The sequence below is a fragment of the Engystomops pustulosus genome, chromosome 1, assembly GCF_040894005.1.
Source record: "Engystomops pustulosus chromosome 1, aEngPut4.maternal, whole genome shotgun sequence".
NCBI lineage: Eukaryota > Metazoa > Chordata > Amphibia > Anura > Leptodactylidae > Engystomops > Engystomops pustulosus.
Genome location: NC_092411.1, coordinates 169,529,062 through 169,541,847, shown reverse-complemented (window position 1 = coordinate 169,541,847; position 12,786 = coordinate 169,529,062). Strand labels below are relative to the sequence as shown.

General features: G+C 42.8%; 1 long non-coding RNA gene across 1 annotated transcript; it reads left to right on the top strand.

Annotated features, from left to right (window-relative positions):
- Window positions 1–2,251: 2,251 nt before the first annotated feature.
- On the top strand, window positions 2,252–12,163 carry LOC140097548 (uncharacterized). Its single transcript, XR_011850078.1, has 4 exons — window positions 2,252–2,695; window positions 3,739–3,967; window positions 4,389–4,522; window positions 11,728–12,163. It is a non-coding gene; the product is annotated as an uncharacterized lncRNA (long non-coding RNA).
- The last annotated feature ends 623 nt before the right edge of the window (window positions 12,164–12,786 follow it).

Below are 12,786 nucleotides of genomic sequence, written 5' to 3'. Positions count from 1 at the left end.
TTATTATTTTTTAAGTATTTTTTAACTCGTTGTGACTCGTGTATAAGCCAAGGGGACGTTTTTCAGCACATTTTTTGTGCTGAAAAACTCGGCTTATACACGAGTATATACGGTATGTGAGGGTTTTTGTGTATTTTATTCATTTTTACTGAATAAAAACTAAATTGAAGAAAATCTTGTTGTCTGTCAGCCTCTGTCATGTAATAGGCATCATGCATCTCATCATCTCTGATCTGCCTCATCTATATTTGTCAGAGAGATGCTTGTAACAGTGTGCTCGTACAATGTCAGAAGTCAGACAAAAGTGTATATACACCTGTACCCCGATAATCTAACCACATTGTCACCCCACAGACCTAGATGGAACATAATGGGGCAGATTTATCAAGCTGTCTGAAAGTCAGAATATTTCTAGTTGCCCATGGCAACCAATCACAGCTCAGCTTTCATTTTACCAGTGCTCATGAATATTTTAAAGGGGAGCTGTGATTAGTTGCCATGGGCAACTAGAAATATTCTGACTTTCAGACAGCTTGATAAATCTGCCCCAATGGAGGTCATTTACTAAGGGCCCGATTCGCGGTTTCCCGATGTGTTACCCGAATATTTCCGATTTGCGCCGATTTTCCCTGTATTGCCCCGGAATTTTGGCACACGCGATCAGATTGTGGCGCATCGGTGCTGGCATGCACGCGACGGAAATGGGGGGCGTGGCCGAACGCAAACCCGACGGATTCGGAAAAAACGACGCATTTTTTTAAAAAAGTGTCACAGGACTCACGCTTACCTTCACTAGGAATAGGCCGGTGGACTTCAGTGCATTCCGGCGGGCCTCGGGGAACCCCTGAGGAAGTCGTCCTTGGGACGACGATACGCGTGGGGAGCCGTTCGCCTCGCATCCCGCCTCATTTCCCATTGCTCTACCAGCTTTACAGGATTTTCTTCTACAACTCATTACATGCCGTATGATCCCAACTCTGATTCACAGGATCAGCACTTTCAATCTCCCCCTTTTTTGTCACTTGCACCTTGCACTTTATATTGAAAATTTACATTGGTTCATACACCAGGGGGTTTTTGACAGGTGTCTCATTTGTAGCATTTTGCACTTTATATGTTTGTTTCATTACTACTGCAGGATGATTTTGGGGCCTTCCATCGCCCATCACTTGTAATTTTGTTGGTTAGGGTATACGAAATATATATTACATTTTTCATACTATCAATCATGGGTAGAGGTGTTTAGACAGCATCCCTTGTCTGGATTAAAGGTCAGTTGTGGTTGACCCAGACCGGGATCTCCACACAAGTCTTTTCTATGTACATTATTTGTTTTAAATGATTTTAGATGTCTTTGTATGGTTTTTTTGTCTTTGAAATCAATAAATTGAGCATTTTTGGTGTACATTTTGAGTATTCATGCATTAGCCGCTTTTGTGCATCGCTTTCTGTTTTGTTTTCTCATGCTTATCCTTGATGCATAAGGCTATTTTATATTGTATTGGGTTGTGCTAACCAGTCCTTTAATATTTACATGTTTTGCACCGCCACCTTTACACGTGGTGATTTTTCCTTTGGTTATGCACGCTGGAACTACCCACTAGGGTTTTCTATTTAATTACTTTTTCTTTGTTGATTCTGTTGTTGAATATAGACTTAAGGTCCAGGGAATCGATTTGGTCGAGCCAGGTGGGCTCTTTGTTGGAGGTTCCTGATGAGCACCAGCGGTGATAGTGAGTTTAAGACAGTCACAAGGGACCTATTGGATGCACATAAGAATCTAACTCGGGTCTATTGGAATATAAAAAGCTTGGAGGAGTACATGCGTCTTAATATAGCGCCCCGAGGATTGAGGGTACAAATTTTCCCATCTTGGGAACCTGAAAAAGATTTTAAGGAGGTTTGGGAGAAAAGTCTCCTACAATGTTCCAATATTCTCATCCACACGCTTCTGACACAGGATAGAGAATTACTGACCCGTATCAGAGAACAAATCAAGACTTTGGAAAATAAATTGGGTAACTTTGAACAGGCATCCATGGTACAGCCTTTTCAAATGCAACTAAAGGAAACTATTGATAAATTGGAATGTGATGTACTAAAAGGAAAGAGAGAGAAACTTCGCAGGGACAAAAATGACTTTGACAGAGGCTCAGCCTATAGGTGGACACACTAGGGCAATCGGAGATCCTATCCGAAAATGGGCAGGAAGACATCGGCCACAGAACCCTCTTCCAGTGAGTATTTTTTATCTACAGACACCAGCGAGGGAGAGGGCACATCAGACGGGGGCAGAAACACTCAATTAAACCCCAGAAAGAGGGGCCTACGCTCGAAGGAAAAGTCACCCGCGTACAAGAAAGACAAGAAACAACTCAAATCAGCCAGAACTTAGGTGGTTCCACATCTCCAGGAGGTGATGTAGAGAGGAGTAAGTTACAGATCATTAATCTTTCTAATTACACACTGAGTGATGAAGAAACCTCTGTACTGGGGAGGGGCCTTACCTTCTCTCCCATGCAACAACTGGACAAGTTTGAATTTATTAAAGATGTTTATCTCTTTTGCAGGCAATTGGCCTTTAAAGTCTTATATCACCAGCCCTCAATATTGGACACTGTCCCCCGGGAGGAACGTCAAACTCTCCAGGACCTACTTGATCTTCTGCAGGAGAATGAGGACCCTAGTTCTTCAGGTAGGAGGATTTGCACACTCAGGACCCCTTCACAAATCACGCCCAACTTGGGCTTAATTCCGGCACTTCAGATCTTTTATAACAGTGTTGTTATGGATGTTGAAAACTTACACACGGCTCCACTTAGTGGTGAGAATCTTTCCTGGGGGGAAAGGAAGGCAATACAGAGTCTCAAGTCCAACACCAGCTTCCTGGTTAAGGAAGCTGACAAGGGGGGTAATATAGTCCTTTGGCCTATAGAGGCGTATTTGGAGGAGGCATACAGGCAACTTGGCAACCGGACATATTACTTCACACTTCCCTCTGACCCTACACAGGTCTTTGCTAAGAAACTTTCCACCCTTCTTGATGCAGCATTGAACCAAGGAATCATTACTAAAAAAGAACACACCTTTTTGGTCATCGTACATCCAATAATTCCGACGTTCTATATGCTGCCCAAGGTTCTATATGCTGACACGCCCCCCGGGAAGACCGATAGTGTCAGGGATCGGGGGTCTTTGTGAACATGCATGCAGCTTTGTGGACTTCTTCCTCCAGCCCATGGTCCTTGACTTGCCGTCTTACATTAGGGACTCCACAGACCTCATGTTCAAAATGGATCACACATCATTATCTGAGGATACATGGTTGATTACACTCGATGTGGAGTCCTTATATTCGAACATCAGCCATGAAGATGGCTTACGGGCAGTTGCGGCGTTCCTAGACAGGAACTCGATGGGAGATAGGCGGTTTGATTCCTTTTTACTGGACCTTTTAGAGTTTATCCTTAAGCATAACTATTTTACATTTGATGGCAGGTGTCAGGAACGGCGATGGGTGCACGGTGTGCGCCCTTCTACGCCAACCTATTTTTGGGTTGGTGGGAGGGTGCATGCGTGTAGCCATCGCACGTATACCAACAACATGTGAGGGGATGGTACCGTTTCATTGACGATGTCATTTTCCTGTGGGAGGGGCCGTTGGACCTATGTAAACAATTCATAAGGGATTTGAATAATACCAGGCTTAACATCATTCTAACGTCTACTCTCTCACAGACATCTGTTGACTTCTTGGATTTGAAGATCTCACTGCTCAACAATCATTTATGCATGGACTTACACAGGAAGGATATGGCTACAAATAGCCTTCTACATTATGAAAGCTTCCACCCTCAACACTTGAAGTCTGGTATCCCGGTGGGACAATTTATCCGTTTAAAACGAAACTGTACACTACAGTCCGACTTCAGGAGGAACGCATTGGACCTGACAGGGAGATTCAAAGGTAGGAATTATCCGAACAAAATTATCTCACAAGCTTACCGTAGGGCCCGGGACACCCCAAGAACGAACCTATTGAAACCAAAAACAACAAGGTCTAATTTTCAACTGGGGGTATGTACTAGGTACAATAATCAGTGGAGTCATATCCGAAACATACTGGTCATCTTGAGCTCTGAGCCCCGCCTGAAACCGTTTTTGGACCACAAACCAAGGTTAATAGCTAGACAGGCCCAAAACCTGAAAGATCAGCTATCAAAAAGCCACTTTGTACGCCCAGCGGTCCCCCTGGGGAGGGGACTAAGGATTAAGGGTTCCTATCCCTGTGGGGAATGTTCGGTGTGTCCCCTGATGTGTCCCTCGAAGGATTTTGTCAACCCCCTGGACTCACGTAAATTCTTTCTTTCCAATTTTATCAATTGCAGATCGAAGAACATCATTTATTCTCTTATTTGTCCGTGTCGTAAGGTCTATGTGGGACAGTCCACACAAGAATTGAGGAGAAGAATTCAGCAGCATATCTCAAGTATCAATAATGCTCATATACATTTTTCACAAGGTAAGACCCTATCTTCCGTTGCGACGCATTTTCGCATGTTTCATGGGGGGAAGACGAGAGGCATCCAGGTGACTTGACAAAATCCGCCCCAACTTTAGGGGTGGCAATGTCACACCCGAAATCCTGAGAAGAGAAGCCAATTGGATTTACAAATTGGGGGGGGGCGTGACCAACAAGCATGGCCGCGCACTAGCTCATGCAGATGGCCATCTGCGGCTCTCAAACCTAGTAGTCCTAATATCCCTATTACTCAAGTACCCTGACACCATGGCGCCCTGACATAGGCTCCACGCCAGGAGGACACCAGAAGCAGGATCGCAGGATCGCGGCAGGATCAGTGGACGCTGGACGCGGCGATACTTACAGAGGAAGAGGAAGACCGGGAGAGGAGGGGAGGTGAAGGGACGCGGACAGTCCGGACGATCCCAATCCACGGAGGAGAAGCAGGAGCCGCAGGTGCTCAGAGGCAGCTTCAGAGGTCCGGAGCCGGCGCTGGCAGAAGATTGGTGGTGCAGAGCGGCGTCCTTCTCGTGGGAGCAGCAGCGCGAATCAAGAGGAGGAGGGGAACTGTGGAGGCAGCTGGTGGGTAAGATGGGGGGGGAAGGGGCAGAGGGCACCCCAGGGGTTAGCGGTGAGCGGCGTACCGTGGGCTGCCGTTTGGTGTCACGGGGGGACGGGCCTACCTGGACGGGGGACGGTTCCTGCAGATCGTCTTGGGGGACGGGAATCGGGTCCTAGCGGCCCCGGTTCTGACCCACATAGGCGCCGGTGCGTGGATCGTCTCCTGGGGGGGGGGCACGTTCCCGCGGGGGCCACGGAGGTCTGGGCGGCGTGGGGCGCGCCGCGCTCCGGGGGGGGGGTTCTCAGAAGCCCCTTCGGCTCAGTCTGCCTTTAAGGCTGCCTCTGTAGAACCCTGCCATAAGCCTGCTAAAAATTGCTACCCCCTATTGATCCTCTAACCTACTAACTTACACTAACTTACTAATCTATTAAACTTATGCATGGAACTAACGACCCCTCTGATCACCTGTACAAGCCTCACTGGAATTGCTGTTCTCTTTGCCTCCTTAATTGAGCCATACAGGACAGTGCAAGATTAATATATAGAGCATTCTTGGACAGATAAGTGTAAAGCAGGACTGGCTATTCCAATTCTGGCAGTCCTCTGTTGTCACTAAACAGGAAAGAACGACTCTATGGACGCTGCCGCTTAACTACTTAAATCCCACAGAGACTATTTTATATGAAAGATAAAGAGCCTAGTCCAAGTCGGACCAGCGAAACCGCATATTATGCATGGAGAAGTCTTTTCCTCTCCGATTACTCACATAATTTGTACAAGACAGTGCAGGAACATTACATATAAGCCTGTATGGATAAGTGTCTAATGCATGCCTAACGTAACTGACATCTGCGTGGAAAGAAGGTTTATTAAGCATGTCTAACTAACTCAAAACCTGCTAACTAAAGTATAAATATAACTGTTGAGCAGCAAATATATATGCCTAACTGTGTCCAAATCAGCAAAATTAAGGATTAAGGGTTAATAAGGGCCTTAAACTGTCAGCTGAGCGTCAGAGGGTTATCATCTCCCCTATGCGGATAAGCCCACTATCCCGATAGGGATTTCTCCCATAACAACTGGTATACCCACCTAGACAGACTCCGGAGGTGGACTCTGAATCCACACGGCATCTATACCTGTCGGAAATACAGAGTAATAACAGACAGAAGGAGGGGGGGGGGGGATCCCGCTAAAATATCCAGATACCTTACAAAAACGAATCTACGGAGATAGTGGGGGGGATGTATGGCCAGGGAAGAACTTCCAGGATCAGGAAAACACAGGTAAAAAAAGCAACACCCCCAAAAATTAAGGATTTCATGGCACGCAGACCAGGGATGCAACAAAAAAATATTCCAGAGAAATTAGACAACATGGAAGAAGCAACAGCGATAGAAACTAGACAGAAAGTACTGACATTAGAGGAAGGTAGAAATACAGGAGAAATAGTCCCCCAAACAGTTAAACAAAGTACATATGACCATCAAAATGGAAATGACAGGGCCATGCCGCAGGAAGTTATGCTAGAAAGGAAGGGAACGACAAATAGCAGTAACCAATTGCCAAATGAGAGTATAGGAACACAAACGGACGACTATATAACAAAAAGTATGAAGGAAATGTTTGAGACGTATCATAAATCGCTGGTTACAGAATTTAGATCAACCTTTGGGGTATTAAGAAAAGAAGTAGACGAACTAGGTAATAGAACAGATGGGTTGGAAAAGAAAGCAGAAGATAGTGCCAAAGCACATAACAGCTTAGTGGAGGCACACCACAGATTGGAAAGCGAAATGACAATGATGAAAGACAAGTTGGGGGACATTGAAGATAGATCCCGCAGAAATAACATTAGAATCAGAGGCATACCCGAGTCAGTAGAGAATAAGGAGTTGGAGGGTTATGTAAATAAGATGTTATCGGTAGTAATAACGGAAGAGGTAGCCATGGACAAAACAATCGACAGAATACACAGAATACCTAAACCCAAAACTGTAAAACCTGAACTACCTAGGGACACGATTGTGAGGTTCCACCTAGTTAAAATGAAAGAAAAGCTGATGCAAGCAGGGAAACAACTATCTAGACTCCCAGAGCCATATCAAAATATTGAATTATTCGGAGACTTATCAGTAAACACTTTAAGAAGAAGAAGAGAGTTCGGAGAAAGTACAAAAATATTAAGAGAAAATAAAATAGACTACAAATGGGGGTTTCCAGTTAAATTATTGGTATGGTTTAAAGGCCAACAATACATATGTAATAAACCAAATGAATTGGAGTCTTTACTTGAAAGCTGGGGCCTGAAACAAAGGGAAAGGCTAGAACAAAACCAGGTAGAAAAAATCCAGACGGAATGGACACGAGTGGGGAAGAAAAAGTAGGGAAGGGATAAAAAGATTAACATAATTATTAAAGGCAGGCGGCCTAAAATCTAAATGAGCAAATAGGACAAGAGATAAAAAAAAAAAAAAAAAATAAAACTAATAAAGGGCATTGAGCACCTCCAATATATACAATCCAACAGGTTGGAGGAATTCCCCCCAGTAACAATCGGTGAAGAAACCGATAAGGTAGAAATGTGGGATTTGTTTAGTGTTTGTACATGTTTATGTGTTTATGAGGTGTGGAATGGGTACCGGCAATATCAATCCTGGAAAATAAATAAAGTCTTGTTGCAATGTAATAGATGGCGCTGAAAATTTTATCTATAAATGTACGAGGTCTGAACTCCCCCTATAAAAGAAGGGCTCTCTGGACAGAGGTAGAGGAATCGAGATGTGATATAGTGTGCATCCAAGAATCACACCTTTTAGCTAAAGATGTATTTAGAATAACACATAGGGACTTCAACACAGGGTTTCACTCAAATTCCATTAGTAAAAGAGCAGGAGTCAGTATTCTTATAAAGTCCTCTCTGAACTTTGAATTAAAAGAGTGGGTGAAGGACAGAGAAGGGCGTTATGTGATAGTGATCGGTGAGATAAACGGCATGCAATACACGGTAGCTGCAGTATATGCACCAAACACAGGGCAATGCAGGTTCCTGCGGTCAGTTTTAAAAAAGATTAACAAAATTAAACAAGGAAGATTAATAATCTGTGGGGATTTCAATGCACCTCCTTCAGAGAGTCAGGACTCTCTACAGAGAGGTAGAAAGGAAATGGGATCCATTATCCGGGAGTGGGACCTGCATGATATTTGGAGATATCAACATGTAGAGGAAAGGGACTATACATATTTTTCTCCTAGACATGGATCTTACTCCAGGATAGATTACTTCCTGATAGATAGAGAGATCCTTCCACACTGCATTAGCACAACGATTGGGGATATAACATGGTCAGACCATGCCCCCATAGTACTGAAATTGCAGAATGGACCAAAGCGAAATGCTAATATAGGTTGGAGATTACAAACACACTTATTAAGATCCCCCGAAACTCAAGCCCGAGTGGAAAAGGAGATAAATGAATTTTTTAAAATAAACGACAACACAGAAGTAAGTGAGGAAATATTATGGTCCACATATAAAATGTTCATGAGGGAGTTATACAAGAAAATTGGTGCAGAAGCCAAAAAACGGAGGAAGAGCAACATAGACAAGTTGACCTCAGAGTTAAGAAGGACAGAAGAGAGGAATAAAATGGCCCCATGTCCAGAGGGCACAAAAGTTTTGTCAGAGATAAGATTGCAGTTACGCACGTTATTACTCCAGACGTACGCCCAGGATATGAGGTGGTGTAAAACAAAGTTCTACTCAATGGGGGATAAAGCGAGTAAACTTTTGGCAAAGAGAGTTAGATTAAATCGAGCCAAGAACAAAATAGAAACCCTGCAGTACCCCGCGAACAAGTTTAGCAAAAATCCAATTGAGATAGCGGAAGCTTTCCAAACATACTATGCCAAACTATACAATTTAAAAGATGAAAAGGCAGAGACACAGCCTACGGCAACGAAGATACAAAATTTCCTAAAAACCATAAACCTACCAAGTTTCTCAGCAGAACAAATAGAGAACTTAAATAGCCCATTTACGACAGAAGAGATAGGGGGAGTAGTTAAAACAACAAAATTAAATAAATCCCCAGGCCCAGATGGACTACCGAATGAACATTATAAGCAATTTGCAGCTCAGCTTTTGCCATACCTAGAAAGATTATACAAGTTCTGGCAAAAAAAGGGCAGAATTGCACATGAAAATTTAACAGCATCTATAATCACGTTAGCAAAACCAGGTAAACTGCCTAATAAACCAGAAAATTTCCGCCCAATATCATTACTGAATAGCGATATAAAAATATACTCTAAAATTCTGGCCATTAGACTAAATAAGGCATTACCAACAGTTATATCACCAGACCAAGTGGGTTTTGTGGCTGGAAGACAATCCAGAGACGGTACAAGAAGAATAATAGACCTACTGCAGACTGCTCAGACGTCCTCGACCCCCAGTGTGTTTTTATCCTTAGATGCCGAAAAAGCATTTGATAGAATACACTGGGGATATATGGAGGCCACTTTACAAAAATTCGGTCTGAGAGGAGCAATCCAAATGGGCGGGTAGCCTTGTCGGGTTTTATGTCATCCGGGTTTAAAATATCCAATGGAACCAGACAAGGCTGCCCACTATCGCCAGTAATATTCGCGATGGTAATGGAACCACTGGCCCAGGCAATAAGGTTAAACACACAAATTAAAGGAATTCGCTCAGGATCAGAAATACACACTATAGGCCTGTACGCGGATGATATAGTCATCATGTGCACGGATCCAGAGAAATCTATAAGAGTGTTAATGGAAACATTGCGACAATTTGCTAGTATCTCTTTCTATAAATTGAATGTGGCAAAATCAATTATTTTTTCAATAAATATGCCTACAGAAACAATAAAGAGGCTGACGGACATATATGGGTTTAAGGGAGGAGAGGAAGGATTCACATCTTGGGGTACAAATGTGCCTACCATTGAGGAAGATGGTGGAAATAAATTCGGATTCAGTATATAGGAAAATAAAAGAAGAAATAGAAAGAATAAAAAAGGTGGAACTCTCATGGATAGCAAGAATCCAAGTGTGCAAATCAATCCTCCTATCCAAGATACTATACCTTTTCCGATGTATCCCACTACGATTTCCCAGATCCATACTAGAAAAAGCACAAAAACTACTGCTTAACTTTATATGGGCAGGGAAAAAATCCAGGGTTAGCGAAAAAGTGTTATTTGCCCCCATAAAAAAGGGGGGACTTGGAATGCCTAACCTGAAGTTATATCATAAGGCTGCTATTTTAGACATGCTAAGCGAATGCTGGGCATCGTCACTGGTACACAAATGGGTTCAAATCGAAAGTGCAGGCACGCCAGCAGGCTCTATAAGACTCCTCATGGAAAGTTTGTATATCCGCCCGATCAGGAACCAATACACCTTAGACAGTCTGAGGTACGCTATGGAAATTTGGGGAAAAGTAATAAAGGAGTAATATCCTTTAAATTAATATCATTAAAAAGTGTGGAATCAATTATACCGAACTTAAATCTATATAAGTGGGTAAAGAGAGGCTATAGTAATGTAGACTCTATAATGAAGGACGGACATTTGAAATCATTTGAGAGGCTACAAATTGAAAGCGGATTAGAAAAAGAGACCTTTCTTGAATACTTACAGATAAAGAACGTGTTAAGGGGTATGATAGAGACACATAAGAAAAAGGGATACAGAGAATTAGATATATTTAACATGCAAAACCGGAAGGGGAAAATTCTATCACTCTCATACCAATATCTACAGGGCGAGACAAAGGGGGAAAAAACGGGATACATGGAAAAATGGGAGCAAGAACTAAGAACAGAGATAACCCTAGCACAATGGTATCAATCAAGCATGGAGGTGATAGGAGCCTCAGCATGCATTAACCATCTAGAACAATTGAAAAAAGTGCAGACAAGATGGTATTTATGCCCAGATAGATTAGCACACAATGAAACAGGACTTTCCCATTTGTGCTGGAAAGGCTGTCAGGAGAAGGGTACAGCTATGCATGTGTGGTGGGGATGCCCGAAGCTCCAAAGGTTTTGGTCCGAGGTTTTTGGATTAATCTCCACCATAACAGGTGAAGCGGCCGAGCCAACCCCCCTACAAGCAGTTTTACATATAGGGGTTAACAAATTTCCTAAACAATACAGAGGAGTAATAACGCACATTTTAATAGCAGCGAGACTGTGTATAGCCAGAAAATGGAAATCCACAGATACTCCAAACATTATAGAAGTTATAGAAAGAACTAATACACAGATGCACCATGAGATAGCCCTAACAGAGGGGTTAAAACAATGGAAGGTTAGGAAAAAGCTCTGGCAGCCATGGGAGATAAGGTTAGATGCCATCCAAATTATTGATTAAATGAAGGGGAGGAAGTGACAAAATGGGTTAAGTATGTAAAAGAGAAGGCCGGGATTGGATAAGATACGATACCGACTCCACACCAGGAGAGAATGTACTTGTTGTATTTTTCATGTTGTAAATGTAATTGTCATGTGAACTGTCTTATTGTATATTTAAATTGTATGTGAGAGGTAATCTCTATTACTAAAAAAAAAAAAAAAAAAGGATTTACAAATTGAAATGTCTTTCCCCACAGGGTTTGAATGAGGAGCTTCTCTTCAACGGCATTTACAAGCAGAAATAAGATCTTATAGGCCCTAGGGATCACCACATGGAATTGGAGAACGAGTACACAGGCGATCAGGTTCATACACCTATGGGAGATGGCACAGGCAAGTACTGGTAAAGAACTATCATTACTACACATACACCAGCGCGGATCTCACTCTTTTAGTCCTTGGGCCCTTATGACCCTCCTTTCACATTGCACCATGCACTTTTTCACTCCTCCCTCTCTTCACCTCACTTTCATGTAGTCCGGGTCCTTATGACCCCATGTAATTGGGGCCCTTATGGCCCGCAAATCTTCTCACTCCACCCTTTCATGACACGCACACATCTGGGCTTCTTGCAGTGACATACATATGTCTGTTCTGTTACGCATATTTATAAGGTCTCTACTCTAACGAACATTTTGGCACATATTCAGCTAATTTCCTTGCCTCCCACATGTATACACATATATATATCTTTTATTCTGATGTTTGTTGTTACCTTGTCCATGCCTGCTCATATCTTGCAATTGTATATATACATCTTTACACGTACCTTTGTCTCTTCAGCAAATCAGGGTTTCAGTGCTCTGGATGGATCGCCTATTTGTACATCTCGTCTTCACCCACTTTTACTGCTTCCAGCCCTTTTGTCCGCATTAGGTACCAACTTTAAGCGTGAACAAGGTTTGGATCGAAACATTTTTCAAGGGACTATACACCGCTTACTATATTGCATCACGTTCTCAGAAGACTGGTGAGAACCATCGAACTTTGATCTCAGGAACTCCCTTCTTCATCGGACTCAAACTGGATTTTCTGCCTTCTCGTATCCTCTTTTGGACCATTATTTATCTATTTATGAACTTTAGCATCATTTTTTGTCTGAATAGGCACTTGCCAATTAACTATGACTAGGACAGATAACCATGCGAATCTTTATATATTTGTATTTGTTTTCTCTATGTTAGCACTCACCTTTGTTTGCCCTCTTTTGCTGTGCCCAGTGTATTATCATACATAATTGCCGGCCATTAACAACG